The sequence below is a fragment of the Pollicipes pollicipes genome, unplaced genomic scaffold (genome assembly GCF_011947565.3).
Source record: "Pollicipes pollicipes isolate AB1234 unplaced genomic scaffold, Ppol_2.1 Scaffold_6686;HRSCAF=7923_pilon_pilon_pilon, whole genome shotgun sequence".
NCBI classification, from domain to species: Eukaryota; Metazoa; Arthropoda; class Thecostraca; order Pollicipedomorpha; family Pollicipedidae; genus Pollicipes; species Pollicipes pollicipes.
This window is the reverse complement of record NW_023596921.1, coordinates 21713071-21733944: the sequence shown is the minus strand read 5'-3', so window position 1 is coordinate 21733944 and position 20874 is coordinate 21713071. Positions and strand designations below refer to the sequence as shown.

The following is a 20874-nucleotide window of genomic DNA, read 5'->3' as shown; positions in this document are numbered from 1 at the left end:
ATCCACACGTGCGGCACGTGGTTGTAGCGTTGCGTGGCTGTGGCTGTATGACGCGTAACTGTGGTGTTGTGTGGCTGTGGCTGTGTGCCACGTGGCTGTACTTCGAAGGGTATTCCAATGACGCTAATCTTTCTTTTCTCAGCTCAGCGTGATCTGTGAACGCCGACCACAAAAGCAAATGTTGAATAATATCACAAATTATGCGGCTTTGAATTATGTATTTTATTTATTCAATTAATATATTGTAGCCGTTTATTCGCCATGTGAAATATTTGTAGGTTACACATTTTCATGCATATTGGGAGGTATTCGTGTTTCATGGGTTCATGTTTCAGGAGGCCGTGTCTCACATGAGCACGTGTCTCATGGTTTCGGGGTTTCAGTGTGCCATGTGTGACGTTCCACGTGCTCCAGTAAGACTCCTGTTTCAGGACGCTGTGTTTCACATGAGCACGTGTCTCATGGTTTCGGGCTTCAGTGTGCCATGTGTGATGTTCCACGTTCTCCAGCAAGGCTCCTGTTTCAGGAGGCCGCTGTTGGTCGGACATGAGCGCCGGTCGTAGGCCGTGCACCGGCTGACAACCGCCCAGGGCAGCAAGATGGCCGCCGACCGCAGCCAGCACAAGCTGGCGCTGGACACCGGCCCTTGCGTCAACAGCCTGAACAGCGCCAATGGCTACTCCGCAGACGCCCAGCACGCAGGTCCGTCTGGGGTGGGATTATTACCCGGATGTGTGCCGTGGGTGGGATTATTACCCGGATGTGAACCGTGTGTGCTATGTCACTAATGGTGGGCCCTGGACTCCTGGTTGTTTAGAGTGAGATTATTACCCGGATGTGTGCCGTGCGTACTACGTCACTCAGGGTGGGCCCTGAACTCCTGGTTGTTTAGGGTGGGATTATTACCCGGATGTGTGCCGTGCGTACTGCGTCACTCGGGGTGGGTCCTGGACTCCTGGTTGTTTAGAGTGGATTATTACCCGGATGTGTACCGTGGGTGGGATTATTACCCGGACGTGTACCGTGGGTACTGTCTCTCAGAGTGAGTTCCGGACTCCTGGTTTCAGATTGTGTTCGGGACTCGGAATGAAGCGACATTGTGTCTTGAGTCCGACATGCCGTAGGGGAAGTTTTGCCATACATTTTGGACCCCCCGAAATTCTGGGATCCGTGAGCCATTGGACTTTTTGGGTGAGACACCCAATGATCTTTCACAATCCTAAATATTTCCGTAGTGTGGTGAGGGATCTACTAGTTTATGAGATTAACTCATAGTTTGCCAAATAATCTTCTTGAACGCATAATCTATTTTGAGCTGTGCTCTACAGATCTCAGAGGCTCCTTTTGTTTTTATGCGATTCTGCCCAGGACTTATTTGGCTCTAGGGAACTGCTATTGCGGCAAATGCATAGCATGGTTCGTGTACGACCTCTTCTATCCACAGCAATTTCTTCAAGAAAACCCTGCTGTCTTGTAAAACACTAGCAATGTTTTTGTTTATATTTACTGCTGTATCCAAAGCTCTCGCAGCGACTTGCCTCACTGGCAATGTTGTAGCCGTCAGCCATTAGCCAGTCCTACGGTCGCTCCGGCAGAACGGCCGGGCGTCATCACAACCCTAGAGGAGGGGCTCTGTGCACGGGTGAGGTTTGCCGGGGATGCGTCACACGACCACCGCAGCCCATTTATTTCCTGTCTACGTAATCCACAGTCATGGGTGTAGTTTGATCGTACTGTATTGTATGATTTTCCCCATTCAGTTGGAGATCGCCAGCCCTGTAATTTGGGCTCCAGCTCACCTAACTTTGAGAAAAAAGCGTGTCAGATCCCAGGAGAACCCCGTTTGTTGGCGTATTTTGGGGTGAAGATTGAGGCATTTGCATTGCTCAGCCTCTCCTCGCAACTCATGTTGCGAAACTACGGGGCCGCCGACAGCTCTGAGATAACCATTGCTGGCTGGGAGAGATATAGTCGAAAACAGAATTAAGGCGAAGGAATACCAAATACTAATAATCTGACAATCAACCAATCATCTGTTTTCTGATGTGTATAATGAATGCGCATCGCGTATGTCGGCTCAGATCGTACTGTATTGCCCGAGTGTGGAAATGCAAGGTTTCGTGGAACTTCCAATTTGAAAATAAATATTGCAGCGTTCATGCCTTTGCTGCCCAAGAGTCGTTTAGCGCCACTTCAAGCAGTTAAAAATGATTCTCCCAGTAGGCCTGCCGGCTACCACGATAAATAGTGTACGGTATATGACCAAGTTCCATGCATATGGTGTACATGACTGTATGGACAGAAAATGTTTCTACACACAGCATGCAATTTCTTACACGTTCTTCAAACCGCACATGATGCGATACGCCAGCTAAGGCCAGGTCGATCGTTTTCGTTTAACGTTCAGGTTTTGTAACCATCCATAGCACATACACTTTGGCATAGGCGGACCTTGTTTGTGCTTTATGCGTCAGTATTCAATCAGTCTGGCAATACCTGTCACGCACATGAAGCATTAATATTTCATCATATGATATCGTAAGATCAAGGCCGTGCGCTCGATCACGTGACGGGGGAGCTCTGAAAACTTCGTTAAGTGCGCTGCGCACGCGCGAAATTTATTACGTGACGGAAGACGAGAGCAAAACACTGTCCTCTGCTCGTTATACTTTTACGTGTCTACTCTATTTTTATTCATCATTTCATATTTTCATCATCATTCAGAGTAAATATGTGTTTTGTGTACATATCAAGTCATGAAACAAATGTTCTGAGGGACGAGGGCGTGCCCCGGCGGCCACTATGTGCTTACGCCCCTGGATATGACAAACTTCGGGAGCCTTGTCTGAGCGAAAGGCGTTTTTTTTTCGAAGTCATACAGATCAACCTCTGTAAACAAATGCAACAAAGCAGAACACAAACGGTTCAGTCACCGACGTACTTCACGACAGAGACCCTCAGTGTTGGGTTGCCTGCGCCTAATTCGCCCGATCCCCGTACTGCACCCGTTTTTATTGCCGACTGTGGCTTTAGCTCCAAACCCTGAAGGAGTTTTTGGAGTGTTTACACACAGCCTTCTTCTTTTCCGCTGATAATGGCAAACGTAGGGTGAATGGAGCTCGTTGCGACTAGAAGCTGCGCGAACAGTAACAATGTGTAACATTTCATCCGCCCCGTATTTCGAGGACGTCTGACCCGTGTCCGTACCCACACCGGCGGTAATATACTGTAATTTCTCCTAAGAATTTACTCAGCCCGCTGTTGATCTGCTCGGGCACCTGTCAACTTGTGCAGCACGCAAAGGCCGCTACCTCGCAACACAGCCCAACCACGGGTATCTCATCTAGATAAATCATTGTAAACACTCCCCATGCTCTTGAGACATACCGCCGCGCTATTTTAAGAGATCGGGAGCGGCAGGAGGGGGTGCCGCTAGTGTAGTGGTTAACGCGTCCGCGATAGCTACTGCACGTCTGGGAAACCAGAGGTATGGGGTTCGATTCCTCGCAGTGCCCGCCCTTCCTGCCGGGGTGAGAGGCAGGCGACGCCATATAGCCTCAGCAGCTGAGCGCGTCGTAAAGCCCCAATGACATGACATAACACGAGCGGCAGGAGACAGGCGTTTGAGCGCCGACCCAGCACGGTCCGGGGACACTCTCAGAGTGACTGGCGGACTGCCTCTGGGCAGGTCTGGCCAGCCGGGTGACCCGACGAGTGGCGCCACACTGCCTGCAGAGAGCCCGGACCGACGCTCGGCTGCTGGCATCACTCAGTGACACCCGGTGTGACGAACCGCGTGCACCGCCCGCGGCTTGACATGCGGTGTGTTCCGCCCGTGGCACGCGCACTGCACGAGTGACTGCTGCTGTTGCAGGTGATATCGCTGAAGCCGGAGGAGCCGGAGCGGGAGACGTGGTCCGGCAAGCTCGACTTTGTCCTGTCCGTCGTCGGCTATGCGATCGGCCTCGGCAATGTCTGGAGGTTCCCGTACCTCTGCTACAAAAATGGCGGAGGTCAGAACGGTGGCGAAGCGTTCCGCTGTTCGCTGGTCGATGGGGTCGCTACCCCTACTCTCTGTCGTCATTCATGGCATTCCCCCTCTCCCCCCTCCCTCTCTCTCTCCTCTGTGTGTGTATGTGTGTTCCTCCATCTCTATCCCCTTTATTTCTATCTCTTCCTTCACCTCCATCCCCTCCACTTCCCACCCCTCCCTCCACCTTATCACCTCTGCACACTCTCTCATCTCCTTCTCACGCCTCTGGCCGGCCCACCTCGCTCCCTCCGCCAGCGGCCACACCTCCTCGACCGTTCCGCTCTGCCGGCCGGCCCGGCTGCTCCGCCGTCGTACGGCCGGCGCCGCGCCGTCTCTCCCGGCGGGCGGCGCGGCGGCCGCCGGCCGCGTGTGAGAGGTATTGATTGGGCGCCGCTGGCCGGCGCGTGGAGCTGGCCGGCCAGATCGGATCGGTAGCCGTAACAGCGGCCCGGCCTGGCGGACGGGGTCGCCCGCTGCCGGCCGGAGCACGAGCAGGGACGGGCGAGGCCCGACTGGCGCTCTTCACGGACGGAACACAGCCGCCGGTGGGCCTCCTACGGAAAAGCTTCAAAAGACGCGCGTTAGGAATGGATAAGGTGACAAAATTGGATAAGATATAATAGTTGAGTTTATATATAATTTAATAATAGTTAAGAATGGACTCAAGAGCCCACTGTTAGTTTAAACATTGGTAAAAGTGGGTATTTGTATTATATGCAACATTCAACGTGGACCAGAGCTGAAACGTCAGATCCATATGGATCGCGGTCGGAGATAGACCTGAAATTGCGAATTGAGGCGAATTGTGACTGGAAACGTTTCCGCCGAGACAGATTGGCTCTGATTTGGTTTAAGTTTGTGAAAAGAAAGACTTGTGCGTGCACTTAAGCTAAAATTGTTTAACTTAGGAATGGAATGTTCCCTGAAAAAAGCAATTTGTGCTGAGCTGTTAACAATTTAGCCATTGGCGATGCGTTGCGCAGGCAGGGCTGGGGCCAAATAGAAAGTCAGGCCGATTACTGGCAACGCAGCAACTCGATCAGGACCTAATTTATGGTGATCTGTTGTCTTAACCGCTCAGCGTGGATGGGGCTCACTAGTGGATGGAAAGCTACTCTCATCAACAAAGCCATCAAAGGTCCTGGATTCAATCATGTGAAATAAAGAATCGGCTTTCCCAGGGAAGGTAAGGAGAGGAAATTCGATAGGCATAAATTAGCTTTGCACGAAATAAAGTCCCATATTAATTTCATATATATATATATATATATATATATATATATATATATATATATATATATATATATATGTGTGTGTGTGTGTGTGTGTGTGTGTGTGTGTGTGTGTGTGTGTGTGTGTGTGTGTGTGTGTGTGTGTGTGTGTGTGTGTGTGTGTGTGTGTGTGTGTGTGTGTGTGTGTGTGTGTGTGTGTGTGTGTGTGTGTGTGTGTGTGTGTGTGTGTGTGTGTGGTGTGTGTGTGTGTGTGTGTGTGTGTGTGTGTGTGTGCGCGGTGCTGTGGGCGTAAGCCTTTTTGGTTTGCGCTATTTTTCACGCGCAACATCCATTGCGATTTGTGTACACAGCATCGTATTTGTGACGTTAACCTAATAGTCAGCAGATAAAGAGCCCGTAACCCGCATACACAGTCGCTCCTCCCCGTCCTCCTCTGTGGAGATCGCCCGCTCGTCTTTCTTTGTAGCGGTCGCTCGTCCCGTCCTCCTCTGTGGAGGTCGCTCCCCCGTCCTCCTCTGTAGCGGTTGCTCCTCCCGTCCTCCTCTGTGGCGGTCGCCCTCCCCGTCGCTGTGCATCGACCGTAGCGGTGTGGGGCCGTGCCCTCGCGGTCGACTGGCTGGTGACTGACGCGGGCCCGCGACTCGCAGGCGCGTTCCTTATCCCGTACCTGCTGACGGTGGCCACGTGCGGCGTGCCCATGTTCCTGCTGGAGGTGTCGCTTGGCCAGTACCTGTCCGTCGGTGGACTCGGCGTCTGGAAGATCAGCCCTGCCTTCAAAGGTGAGCTGGACTCGGCAGGCGTGGCCGGCATTTAAAATAGCGTTTGACCTCCGCAGACTGTGTGCGATGTTTAAAGTACGGGGCACGTGATAGAACACAGCGCATCGAAGGGGATGGGATTTTCCAGCGTCATTTTGATGCATCCATAGCTATAAAAGTATCGTTAATTTTTCGAGGTTATGTTCTCATCTGCCTTAGTTTCCGCTCATGTGTCGAGGTGTTTGACCGTATAAAGTGCGTAATTCTAAAGGTTACCTTGTTGCTGCCATGTTTTAACCACATCATCCCGGGGAACTTAAGTGTGCCAAAAATATCGTAGAAAACACCACACCGTAGGCTAAAAGAAGACCAAAAACCTCTCTATTGTCTAACGCGCGGGTCGTACCGGTCGGCTCCTCCACTCTGTATAGCTCCAGACCCCGCCCCGCTCCTGAAGACGCCTGTAGTCGGCCTTTCCGCTCTGTAGAGCTCCAGACCCCGTCCCGCTCCTTACGACTCCTGTGGTCGGCCAGCGCTGGCAGCTCGGTCGGCCGCCGAGTGTCAGTGATGGGTGCTCAAATTCAGCGGCGCTGGCGCGGCCAAACTCGGTAGCCATCCATCAGAGGCGGCGCCGCTCCCGTGCTGGCCGTCCGGCTCAGCTACGACGCCCGCTCAATGGCGCCGGCGGCCCGGTTTATGGGCGCCGGGCGGGGCGTGATGGAGACGGCAGCCGTGGCCGGGCCGGGGCCGGCCGCCGCGGCAGGCGCCGCCTGCTGGGAGGAGCGGAGGGGCGGATAAGGGGGAGGAGGTGTGGTGCTGCAGGCGGAAGGCGCTGCCCGCTGGGAGGAGCGGAGGGGGCGGGTGAAGGGGAGGAGGTGTGGTGCTGCAGGCGGCCGGCGCCGCCCGCTGGGAGGAGCGGAGGGGGCGGGTGAAGGGGAGGAGGTATGGTGCTGCGGGCGGAAGGCACTGCCCGCTGGGAGGAGCGGAGGGGGCGGGTGAAGGGGAGGAGGTGTGCTGCTGCAGGCGGCAGGCGCTGCCTGCTTGGAGGAGCGGAGGGGGCGGGTGAGAGGGAGGAGGTGTGGTGCTGCAGGCGGAAGGCGCTGCCCGCTGGGAGGAGCGAAGGATGCGGGTGGGAGGGAGGAGGTGTGATGCTGCGGGAGGGAGGCGCCGCCTGCTGGGAGGAACGGAGGGGGCGGGTGAGGAGGAGGAGGTGTGGTGCTGCGGGAGGGAGGCGCCGCCTGCTGGGAGGAGCGGAGGGGGCGGGGTGAGGGGGAGGAGGTGTGGTGCTGCGGGAGGGAGGCGCCGCCTGCTGGGAGGAGCGGAGGGGGCGGGTGAAGGGAGGAGGTGTGGTGCTACAGGCGGAAGGCGCTGCCCGCTGGGAGGAGCGAAAGATGCGGGTGAGAGGGAGGAGGTGTGGTGCTGCGGGCGGGAGGCGCTGCCCGCTGGGAGGAGCGAAGGATGCGGGTGAGAGGGAGGAGGTGTGGTGCTGCAGGCGGAAGGCTCTGCCCGCTGGGAGGAGCGAAGGATGCGGGTGGGAGGGAGGAGGTGTGGTGCTACAGGCGACAGGCGCCGCCTGCTGAGAGGAGCGGAGGGGCGGGTGAGGAGGAGGAGGTGTGGTGCTGCGGGCGGGAGGCGCCGCCTGCTGGGAGGAGCGGAGGGGGCGGGTGAGGGGAGGAGGTGTGGTGCTGCAGGCGGAAGGCGCTGCCCGCTGGGAGGAGCGAAGGATGCGGGTGAGGGAAGGAGGTGTAGTGCTGCGGGAGGAGGGGCTGCCCGCTGGGAGGAGCGGAGGGGGCGGGTGAGGGGGAGGAGGTGTGGTGCTGCAGGCGGAAGGCGCTGCCCGCTGGGAGGAGCGAAGGATGCGGGTGAGGGGAGGAGATGTGGTGCTGCGGGCGGGAGGTGCTGCCCGCTGGGAGGAGAGGAGTGGTGTGGATGAGGAGGAGGACTGAAACAGTAAAGCGCTCGGATAAACGGCACGTCCAGACTGGCATGGTTGCCAAACAGGATCACCAAGTCATCCGCAGCGCGGAAGTAGACAGAATGCCGTTATGTGTTATTCATACCATGCGACACGCTTTTCGTGCAAGCGCACTCCGTTGTTGGCAATCGCTGGGAAACATCTCACTCGAACTGAGCAAGCACGAAGAGGTGGAAATTTGCACTACGCAAAAATCGAATTAACCACATGGAAGTGTCAAGACATGTAGAGCTAAAATAGCCTGTGCTCACCCCGAACCATGTCGCTTTAAGTTAAGCTGAGCGTTGCCAAACCGTGCTGAGCTGGGCTGAGCCGACTTCAGCCGATCTGAAAGGATATGAGAGGAGCTGAAGTAAGCCTCGTCTGGCCAGTCAAACCCGCTAAAATATGCAGAACCGATTTCATTCAAGTAAAGCCGGCCTAGGCTGGGCTGAGCTCAACAGGGAAGAGACGAACTTGACGAGCGCAGCTCAGCGTTCTCAGCCCCGTCACGGTACCGACTCAGACCTCACCGTCGCGGTCGTTGGGCTGGGTTCGCCTCGGTCGCGCCAGCTGTCGTTGACGGCGATCCGGAGGCTCGGATTATGGTAACGAATGGGCCTCGGCGGCGGCTGCCGCGCCGTCGCCGACATACTCGATCATCCCCGCACCCGCCGCGCTGGCACACGCGCAGGCTGCCGCCGGCACACACGCAGGCGTCGCAGCGCACGCGCGCGCGCCAGGCCCTGTCGGCGGTGAACACAGAGATTAATCGGTGGCAGTCATGAGGTGTGCTTGAGACTGTGGGAGGGCTTAAGGCTTGGGCTGAAACAGAAATGTGTGGGCAGAGGGTAAAGGAAGACATGACCAAAACCAGGCATGCGAAAGGCACCGGCTATGCCCGGGCAATCTTCTTAATTTTTCCCGTGAGCAAGACGGCCCTTCAGCTGCGTATCTGTGGTGCTCAGAAGGAGTTCTCAAACCGGGCGGGCGGGAACCCGATTCATGACTGACGGCTGCAGCATACTCTGCGAGGCCCAGCGCTGCGGGCATGCGGGATGAAACGCTGTCTGTATCAAAGGAGCAATCGCAAGCAATTAGGGGTAAGCGGGTGTTTTGCGCATTTAGCGTAGATACAAGTCATCGTGTGGACGAGTGAGGCATTCAGACGATCATCTTAACGCAGGAATTTTTCGAGGCATTTTATCCACATCACTTGCTTAAGAACTTTTTTGTAAATGGTCCACACCGCGTCTGATTTTGCGTCAACCTAACGACAATAGGTTGGCCTGCTAACAATGTTTGCTGTGACTGATCACACTGAAAGAAGTCAGCCCAAACAATAGAAGTTATTTCGTCGATGGGGGCGTTGCTTGGACCAAATGTCCAATAAACTTGATTTTATTTTTAGCTTACCACTTTCAGCGCTTGGTTTGTTTAATCTGGAGGTCCGGTTTTAGACTGAGATTGTATGTGAATTTTAGATACAAGTGCTCATCCTGTTATGATTTCTTTGGCTTTCCGTATTACCCGTACTGTATAATGCACAGTAAGAGCAAGACGGTTATGAAGGCAATGTTTAGCAAATATCATCGCAGCCCAAGACCAGCAGTCCTCACAGTTTGAGCAAGGCATAGAGGTTTGCCATGCTGCACAGTAAAAGCCATACTTGAAATGTCAACCGAATAGCGCCGTTCTTATTTTGACATGAAATATTATTGATGTATGTGCCAAACGTGATACATGGTATTGATTGGCTGATTCAGTGTAGCGAACGCTCAAATGTTGGACCAATGACGTGGAGACATCCACAACATAGCTCTGTTCATAAGGTCGCATGATTTGGAATCCCTTCAATACTTCCCGCGACACCGATTCCGCGGCCTCGGTTGGCTCTGACAGCGCTCCTCTGCACTCCCCAGGTGTCGGCTATGGAGCCGTGATGCAGTGCATCTGGCTGGACAGCTACTACATCGTCGTCATGGCGTGGGCACTCTTTTACTTTTTCAACTCCTTCAGAGCCGGTAAGGCACGGCGAAGACGAAGAGGCCGCACCGCTAGTATAACCGTAGGATGTCCGTATAGGTGTAAAATGATCTTTGAAGGATCACGTGTGGAGGATGTTACAAAATGCGTTTTAAGAAGACACGCTGAGCAACGACCTGGCTTGGATGCTCTCCTAATTGTGCTCATTGGAAGTTATTTTGGTTTGTGGTAGGGCAATGCCCGTCCAGTTGTCTTCCATCCGCCTCGAACGCCTCGCCGCGCATGCAGCGTCCTTAAGCCTGCAGCTAGCAGGCCCGTTCGATCATCCTGAGCGAGACGGGCCTGACGAGAAGAGCCAGAGCCTTCCCGCGTGACGGCTGTCAGGCGTCATCAGCGACCTTAAACGGGCCGTGCGTCAGCCATATCTCAGCTGTCCTCATATCCGCCCCGCTAGCAAACGCTGCAATGTCGGCGGGCCGGCTGCAATTCCGGCTGCGCTGTCGCCGCCCGCGGCGTTGCACCGCCCGCCCGGTTCTGCTGACCGCCCCCCCCCCCCCCGCAGCGCTGCCGTGGGGCGACTGCAACAACTGGTGGAACGCGCCCACCTGCGCCAGCCCCTACACGCGCAAGGACCTGGACTGCTGGAGCGAGCAGCTCAACAGCACCGCCAACGCCTCGTACTGCATGATCGGCACCAACGCCATCCCTGAGGCGGACATCACCGACCCGGTCCGCGAGTTCTGGGAGTGAGTCTCGCGCTGGGACCTCTGGTCGCGTCGCATACAGCTGGGCTGTGGGATGATGCTTATTTGCTGATGTGGGCTGCCAGACTCGGCTAAGTGGCTGGCGTGGGTTTTTACTTGTTTCCGGCCGCCTTTTGCGGTGGGCTGACGGAGCTGTCCTGTCTAATGGCAAGCCGACGATCTGTTTAACTGTACCTTTTCCTGCAGTGTACTTTCCTTGGCATTGCAAACATATCTACATCGTTCCCTTTTTATTAGACCAGTGACATTTTCTATGGACGGAGGCAACGGGACCTGACACTGGCTACTTTAAATTTTCAAAACCCCTTTTACCTAAGATAATATGACGTCAACTTTGCGTAACCATTCAACAGTTTCGTCATCCTCATTCGTGGGAACTGTTTTTAGAAATTGAAGTTGTTTTAACATTGATATTGTTTTGATAAAGGCATGCGGCCCGAAATATCAACGTACTTAAATCTCCATTCTCCTGGCTTTTCTCCGAAGAATAAGACTATTACTACTGTTTTATCTATGCGAACAATGTTCCTAAAAAATGCACTTAACAAATTACGAAATACGTAGCGAGTTTTCACCGGCTTGCCTTGAGTCCTTGTCCCGCTGCGCTCTACAGCTGTCAGCATGGGGCCGGGCAGACCTGGTTATAACACAGGCCACATCTCGCAGGATTCGAGCGCTCAGCATATCGAAGGGCATTGACGACGTGGGTGAGATTCGCTGGGAGCTGGTCGGCACCCTCGCCCTCGCCTGGGTCTTCTGCTACTTCTGCATCTGGAAAGGCGTCAAGTACACCGGCAAGGTACAGCAGATACCACAACACTCAGCGAAGGGAATTTTGCCGCGGATCTGACGCTCCCGATCGAGGTGGATGAAGGCGATGACTCACCGCTTGACTGTTGATGCCCATCACATGGCTCCTTCCGGGCCGCCGATATGGGCCACATTCACCGTGAAATGTTAGGTGCATAACCTGACGATAGACATGATGCCTGTGCTTTGTTTTTATGATCTTCGCTTTGTTCCTCAGGTAGTGTACTTTACATCGCTGTTCCCGTACGTTTTGATGTTCATACTTCTGATACGAGGAGTGACCCTGCCCGGCGCCATCGAGGGCATCAAGTTCTACATCCTGCCGGACATCAGCAGGCTCTCCGAAATCAAGGTAAGGCAGGTATCTGGCACGGCCCAGCTGAAACACAACAGAGACCGTGCTCTCGGCCCCGGTCTCGAACCACGCTGGCACGCCCCCTTTCGTAGCATAAGCCCGGTCCTGCCGGCACACGTTCCAGCGTGATCCGCGTGGCGCCTGGCGGGAGCTGGTCGCGTGCCTCGGATGAGTCGGAGTGCAGCGTTGCTGCGCCAGCTGCGCGCGGTCGTGACCGCCCGGCCCGGGTGACGTGCAGCGGCTGCCGTTCCAGGTGTGGACCGACGCCGCCACGCAGGTGTTCTTCTCGTACGGTCTGGCTCTGGGCTCCTTGATCGCGCTCGGGAGTTATAACAAGTTCAACAACAACGTGCACAGGTTGGTGTGCAGCTTGATACGAGGTCTGGCGCGAGAAAGTCCAGTTGCGAAAGCGCCTCAGCTCAACTCAAAGCGCTGCGATTCATAGACACAACAAGGCTTCCGAGACCATATGTTTATCACGTTACAAAGCTTTCCGTAAGAACAATGCCTATGTTCAGCCAGTTCACAGCCGTCATCCCTCTTGTACTTGTCGCAAGAGAAGCTAATTCACAACGTCTGAGCCATCGATGAGTCTGTGGAAGGCCGTGTTGCACTGGTCGGCACCGACTGCTAAAGGACGTTTTGCCGGCTTCATCTAATCACTACATTCCCTTGCAGGGACGCCATGATGATATGCAGCATCAATTCGTGCACCTCCATATTCGCCGGCTTCGTGATCTTCTCAGTGATAGGCTACATGGCGACCATACAGGGAAAGCCTGTGGAGGAGGTGGCAGCAGCTGGTAAGCGACAAATCAGGAACCTGGCGTTCGGCGCACAGATTGATAAGGATAATGAAAAACTGATCTAACAAAGCGACCTTCACCCATTGAAGCTTTTATGGCAAATAATTATACGGAAAATATTTTGGATTTTTGAAGGAATGCGATTGCCAAAACAGCACAGTTGAGCGCACGTGACACCTATCGTTGAAACTAAGGTCAGTTATTTTATATGCGAGTATTAAAAGAGCAGCAGCAGCCGCCCCCGCGGAATAAGAAGCGATGCGTGGCGTCATGGCCCTGCCTTTGAGACCGCCACTAGGGTCACCGGTCGTGCGGCGTGTGGTGCGCTGGTGTCCCGCGAACGCGTGGTGTGTGGCGCGCTGGCATTCCGCCAGCGTGCAATGTGTGGCTCGCTGGTATTCCGCCAGCGTGCGGTGTGTGGCACGCTGGTATTCCGCCAGCGTGCGGTGTGTGGTGCGCTGGTATTCCGCCAGCGTGCGGTGTGTGGCGCGCTGGTGTCCCGCGAGCGCGTGGTGTGTGGCGCGCTGGTGTCCCGCGAGCGCGTGGTGTGTGGCGCGCTGGTATTCCGCCAGCGTGCGGTGTGTGGCGCGCTGGTGTCCCGCGAGCGCGTGGTGTGTGGCGCGCTGGTGTCCCGCGAGCGGCCGCCGGCGTCTGGCGCGTCGGCTGACCGCTGCCCCGTGCGGCCAGGCCCCGGCCTGCTCTTCCTCGTGTACCCGTCGGCCATCCTCCAGCTGCCCATCAGTCCGCTCTGGTCGGCCATGTTCTTCCTGATGGTGCTCATGCTCGGCTTGGACTCTCAGGTAAGCGGGCCGGGCTGGCGAGAAGGTCGATGACCGGGCTCGGGTCGGGTCAGGTTCAGTCGGATGCCGGTGCCGTGTGGCAGCCGTCTGATGACGACCGCCTTTGGCATCAGGTCTACAGGTCTGCTTGTAAAAGCGGGAGGGGTCTTTTGCCCACTGTCATGTTATTGTCGCGAAATACTGTGGTGTGTACCTGTTTGAATACCACGTTTATCTCTGACTTAAAGACCGTTGTTAAGCGCAGTAAGTTACTTTGGGCACTACATGGCTTGGAGCAGTGTTCGGGGGGGGGGGGGGGGGGGCTGCGGAGTATGACGGTTGCCGGAGATGACAGTCGATCTGTCTGCATGACTGGCAGTTCTGCACGATGGAGGGCTTCATCACGGCCGTGGTGGACGAGGTGCCACACATTCTGCGGCGTCCCAAAAGGAAGGAAGTGTTCATCGCCATTTACTGCTTTCTATCCTTCCTCATCGGAATATCCATGGTCACAGAGGTACGTACCCAACTGATCAACTAAGGCTGGGTCCAATGTGTTGACATAAATCAATCAAAGACTTGTTGCACAGTTACCATTTCGCCATAGTTCAACGATAAGGGCCTTATGCTTATTTGAGCATGCACAGATGTATATTCAATTCACTGTTAACCAATGACATGGGGATGTGGGCGTTACGGTAGCTATATATATATATATATATATATATATATATATATATATATATATATATATATGCATGCCTAATCTCCCGAATCACTGCCTTGAAACATATGGTCAACGATTGAAATATGTTAAGGTGACGGAAGACTTTATACCTTGCACACTTTCACAGTTCACAATCGGTCAGCGAAAACAATTCTAGCCTCCCTTGACCGTGTGACTGCCCTCTCAACTTGCTCTGGAACTCTCCTGTTTAAACAAACGATCTGAAGCAAACGGCACCTGCTTACTTGTGGCCAGCATGACAAATATTTCTTTTTGAACTGAACTTTGAGGAATCGATGGCTTATATTTTCGTCCCGCGGAGTTTATGGTTCCATTCCAACTGTCGTAATTTTGAACGCTTTCCATGCCCTTCGTATAAAATAAGACTCAACTGAGTTGACGTCATTTTGACTCACTCAGCTATCAAAAAGCTAGAGAGCTAGAGACACAAAATTCACAGAGTAGGTAAAATTTTACGTGAGCCTGTTTGTGTGACATTTGCACATATCAAGTTCGTGACTCTTGCATTAGCTAAGGTCAAACATGGTCAAATATAAAACTAGCGTTGAAAGTTCACTCAGACCTTGTCACGTAACCAAGTTTTACCAAAATAGCTTTTCTAAGCGAAAGGTCAGTGAGAGTTGCATTAAGTAAATAGCCTATTCTGACTAGTAAAAATCCAAAGCAACGCAAAATTTCCGACTCAGACTGGTACTTGAATTTAGGTCAGAGTCAAGAACCACCGTAGGCAGCAAGTTCTTCGGATCGGAAAGTTGATCAAGGTCATTTCATTTCAGTGACTTTTCCTGTCCTTAAAGGGAACGTAACTCATCCAGCATCGCCTGTTTGACCAAGGAATCCGTGATAAGCGTCGAAACTGCCTCATAAATATGTCTGAGTCAAAAAGCTGTTCGATTTTGACGGAAGTCTGATCTCCATAATGAGCTTAAGTTTAGGGAATTAGTTACACTTGTAATCTGAATGGCTCGATTGTCTGAGGAGCCATGCTTAAGTTGCATGGCTTAGTGTAAAGCTGCTGTCGCAATAACTTAAAAGCTGGCCTAAGAACTGACCTTACTGGTGAAGGTGGTCTAGACGACCGCTACAGGGCTGTGACCAAAAAAACTGCATTGTTTACGCCACAATATCAGCTATGCAATTGTCTAGAAGCACTCAAAGTTTGGTACCGCTGCGCCACACCACTCAAAATTATTTCGGGAGAGCGATAAGGTAATCAAAGTGATCCCCGCTCGAGACCGTGCTAATTTTGATCAATAGAAGTTTGTGCCATATGATAACCTCTGCATGGTATGCCAGGTATCCGTCGCGTTACCCACAATTCGCTAGGAAAAGTTCAGTAATGTTGTTTATCCCGCTGTCCTGATCAATACAGCAAGTAAGACGTGGACGAAATGAAATATTTTTTTAAAGATTTGGTCCGAACCCTTTAAATTGGTGGATTTTCGGAATCAGAGCTCACGCTAAGCAGTGCTTGTTGTGTGAGCCCTGACCCCTACCATTCGATCGCGCAATTCCATATCAACGGCAGAATTTGGTGGCGAAAGCTTAACGTGCCGCAACGCTCGGTACGGTCCGTCCTGCCCTCTGAAGTCAGCCGACCTTTAGCGCGACCGCTGCCACCGGCCGCAGGCCACACGTGTCAAGGGCAAATAGCGAGCGCCCTAAAGCAACTCGAACCCACCCCGTCACGGGTGGGTGGATCGGAAGGCAGGCGCTCTAACCAGCTGAGCCACCGGGACGGACGGACGGACGGAATATGATAGAAGAGGAAGTGAGAGAAGATCTAGATGTTCGCAATCTTTACGACCAAACCTGCAGTTTTGAACACAACGACGTATGAAAAGCTGCGTCGTCCATCTAGTAGTCAGTTCGTTACACACAATAGACGAGCGTCACACGGGGTGCTGTGCCCCAAGTTGGGGATGCTTGCTCCGACAGATAAACAGTTTGTTCATGTTTGTTAAATTACTTCCAAAAGAAGTTTGTTTTACTACAATTGTTTTGAACAAAACGCGATCCGATCGACTTTGATCACACCGCTGTCCTAACAATCACACCGGATTTGTGAGAGCATGCCAGCCCACATCCGGCGGCCTTGGACCGTAGCGGCGCGCAGCTGTCACCAGGACACGTGCATGCTTCCCTCAGGGCGGCATGTACGTGCTGGTCATCTTCGAGGACTACGCTGCCTCCGGGCTAGCGCTGCTCACGCTCATCTTCTTCGAGTGCATCGCCATCGGCTGGGGCTTCGGCGTCAACCGCTACTTCGACGCCATCAAGGAGATGGTCGGCTACTATCCGTTCCTCTGGTTCAAACTCTGCTGGACGGTGGTGTGCCCTGCCATCACGCTGGTAAGCAGGGGTGTGCACTCTCTCTCTCTCTCTCTCTCTCTCTCTCTCTCTCTCTCTCTCTCTCTTCTCTCTCTCTCTCTCTCTCCTCTCTCTCTCTCTCTCTCTCTCTCTCTCTCTCTCTCTCTCTCTCTCTCTCTCTCTCTCTCTCTCTCTCTCTCTCTCTCTCTCTCTCTCTCTCTCTCTCTTCTCTCTCTCTCTCTCTCTCTATCTCTCTTCCTCTCTCTTCTCTCTCTCCTCTCTCTCCTTCTCTTCTCTCTTCTCCTCTCTCTCTCTCTCTCTCTCTCTCTCTCTCTCTCTCTCTCTCTCTCTGTCTCTCTCTCCTCTCTCTCCTTCTCTCTCTCTCTCTCTCCGCTCTCTCTCTCTTCTCTCTCTCTCTCCTCTCTTCTCTCTCTCTCTCCTCTCGTCTCTCCTCTCTCTCTCTCTCTCTCTCTCTCTCTTCTCTCTCTATCTCTCTCTCCTCTCTCTTCTCTCTCTCCTCTCTCTCTCTATCTCATCAGAATCGTATTATATGCCGTCCAACCACTCTTGTGATGTAACGCTGTAGAGCAGGCATCATAAATATGAACGCGAACCATTTGTTGCATTCAGTTTCGAGACGCGGTGCATTCTTCTGTCGCTCGTAGCCCTAATACCCGATATTTGTCGGTATGATGGCGGTTGGAGGCGTGTTGCTATTTAGCGCAACAAGCACATTTATTTTCCAGACATTCAGCTCCCGGATAGCATCCAACACGCAGTGAACTGACTCACAAGAGGCTCATGGTGCTCGTCGTTGACCTCAGATCATATGTCACCAATCGAACCACGGTGTCGCCCATAAGGTTGTGACACATCTGTCATCAGTTTCGCACCTTATTTCTGGTGTTCGGTTCACCTCCCCATTCATCAACAGGGCGTATTCGTGTTCAACGTAGCCAACTTCACGCCCGTCAAGTACGTCAACTATGAGTACCCGTGGTGGGCGCACCTGATTGGCATCATGCTGGGCCTGTCATCTATGCTCTGCCCACCTACGTTCTTCATCTACTCGTTCTTGAAGGCAGAGGGCTCCTTCACTGAGGTGAGACTTTTGTTGGCCGATCAGAGGCTGGCTAATGGTAGGGAAAAATATGTGGTACACCTGTTTTGACGTTCTGGTATAGCTTTCCAGGTAAAGTGACGAGCGACTTTGGAAAACATTAAGTTGAGAATGTGTAGCTTTTGTAAACTTTTCAGTCCTTGGTTTTTCTTCCTCCCAACGTATTCTTTTGCTGACCCGAAAAGCTTGGTCACACTGCAATATAAGGGTGTTTTTGCTTTTCTTAAAACATCAGGCCCCTAGATTGACTTTTTAAGTGCGGGAAAACCTCATCCAGGAGGCTTTGAACAAGGTTGACGGGATCTAATTTTATTCAACGACAGTACTGGTTGCTTCAGCGAGGGCCAAATCGCCCAAAAGCTGAGCTTGGAATATCGTCAAGAGGAATCCGCAGACTGTGCTGTCAATATTTCTCTAACAACAAGGTCTCCATGTGTTTTTTTTTTTTTGCTTGGCCTTTCTGTTATATTGCTGGCTGGCTATTGTTCCCAACAATGTCGAAAACCGGGGGTCCTTCCTAATAACGTCAAACGTTATTTCAGCGACTGAAAACGATTTGCCGCCCCGAAATTGGCAACGTGACCAACAAAAACGTCGGCAAGTTTGACTCGATGCTCTAAAAGCACGATCACCAGCCATTTCGCTTTGATGTGAAAAAGACCGCCAGACGTCAGGCGGTCGATATCGTCCGCGGTTGTCGCCCTGGCGGTCGATCTGAGCAGCTGCAGTTCACCGCCTCGCCGCTGCGATGCGCAGCGGAGCAACCCTGTCTTCCTGGAATCCCGTCTGCACGGGTTCGCCAGTCTTCCAGTGCGAAACGCACACAAGAGGTCTGCTTTCTGGACTGTATCGCTGTGTTGGTTCAATCGGTGACCTTTTGAAAGCCGTTTACAGCTGGGTAGTTTTGATAGCATGACATACCCGACGTGGGTTGGGTGTCTGCGTAAGTAGGTGCGATAGAGAGGACCGCTTAAGCTCGTGCGAGTAGTGGTGCTTGCTAGTTCTTCTTGCAACGCGTCTTCCAGTGGGTTTTCACGGTTGGTCTTCCATTTTCTGAAGGTGTTGGTAATGCTGTTGGTAACTGTGGTTGACTGTGTATTTTCAGCTTGGTAGTGAAGTAGACTCATTCGCGACATTTAGTGCGCCGCCTGAGTGCAGTGTGGACCCTCTCAAATGGAGGATAAGCTGACACCTGTGGTCTGCTGACCTCATACTGTTCATGTACCTCGCGAGCGTTTCCCATACGCATCATGCGCGAAAACTCGGCTTGTATTATGAATTTATCATTGACGTGATGTGCTCGGACTAACGAAACACGTACCTGCGGCAAGGAGGGTTATGCTTTGGATGGCTGAAATATTTGAGCTCGTGCTCGTGGGGCAGCTTGGGAACATTCATGAATTAAGATGTTTTTTTTTCTACAAAATTATAAGTTGAGACCATGGCGCAAATGCTCATGCTATGGAGGGCGTAAAATAATATCCCAGCTTTGTCCCAAAAAGGTGTCCCGTTCAGTTATTCTAGTATAAAATATTGCTGCATCAACTGCTGACAAACGTCATGAAAGCTTGTTGCCACTCTAATGCGATGAAGGTTTTTCATTACCTGCGCTGCTTCATGCGCGCAGAATGTTCGAATTTTCCCCAAACACCTGATGTCCTCTTAGTTTGTGACCAGCGGATGCAGTTGAATCTACACGTTATCACGAGGACAATTCTGCTTCTATTGTGGAACGCGTTCTGTACGATAATGCCTGCAAGATTTAGGCTCGAACGTCTGTCAGAGCCCTTGTAAAAGCTATGCTGATTGGCTGACAGTACTTGAGGGTATTCTGAACTTGCCGCAGCTTGTGCGCTGGTATCCCGTCCGGGACCACTGGCTGCACATAAGTGGAGCTTTCCCAATTGCAGACGACCGTTTTATCAAGTGACAATCAGAAATGAATTATGCATATCACTAGCAAGCTCTTTGCAAGCGCTCATGCCAGGTCTAAGTGGGATGTAATTTAGTGTTAAGGCCGGAATGCTGACGACTGAAAAATCGTCATTTTGACAAACCTTCGGATTCATTTGCTCATAAGGACATAATTCGTACACAACTTGCTTCACGAACAAAACATGACATCACGTTGCTCTCAAAGCAGTGGTGGTAAAGTAGCTGAAGCTGTTTTCGCTGAGCAAGTGACAAGGATATAGTCCGTTCATACCATCAGCCAAGTGTCAGAGGATCATTGGGTTAAAGGCTGAGAGCATTTGTCTGGGCCTTGGCAATGACACCTGTATCTCGTCTGGTTTCACAACTATCTCCATATATTAAACAAGTGAAGAACGAGTTATGCATCCTTATACTATCCCGTAAAACGTCACATTCCATTAACACGCGTTTTCAGGTAAAACATAAGCTCCCCATGACCTCATTTTGTCACTTCAACATAAACATAGCAGTTGCACCCAAGATGAAGGTGCGTAAGCATAATCAGGTGCATAAGCCGTCAGTGAGAGCAGTTAGCACAACACGCTGGGTAAGCCTGAGGCGCGTCTAAATAGTCTCTCCTGCGCCAATATCACGCCATGCGGCAGCCTAATCCGCCAGGTCAAATATTTTGCTTTCCGTCTTACCGAAGGCGCAGGAGTTACTATGCGCTGCATCAGGACTCGAACGGCATATATATCAGCAGTTCTGTCGGTCTAGGGACATATCCGCTTTTCCGTTAAAAGCATAAGTATGCGTCTTCTACATGTAATATGTACCGGTCGGTCCCTGTTTGCATTATCTAGGTGCGGGAGCTAAGTGGTCCGGGCAAAAATACTTTAAGCACCGTGCCGTCTAGTCCTGGTGGAATTACGTCTTCCATTCTACTGATACAACCCTGTTTTACCCCGATTGCTGTCAGCGTCTGTTTTTCTGTCCTGAACTGCGCGTCGATCTCGATGGGTAAACCACTCGATGCCCTTATTTTCCTCCAGCCATGAAGATAAGGTCATTGATTGTACCCAACTGTATGCCGTTGATGTATCCATCTTCTTCTCACATTCACACAGGCTTGGGAAAGCTGGTTTTTTAATTTATATGTTTGCTGCATCGGGAGTTGTGCCAACGCAGGCTAACAATACCCGTGAGCTTTGAACGAGTGCCATTACCACGCTAAGAAACTGTAAATACACATTCTCTGTGGTAGCTGTTGGGCGAGCGCCCTCGCTCAGTCCGGCCCTTTCCATG

General features: G+C 52.5%; 1 pseudogene; it reads left to right on the top strand.

The window, feature by feature from the left end:
- Window positions 1–599: 599 nt before the first annotated feature.
- LOC119108056 (sodium- and chloride-dependent GABA transporter 1-like) lies at window positions 600–18786 on the top strand (annotated as a pseudogene).
- Window positions 18787–20874: the final 2088 nt, after the last annotated feature.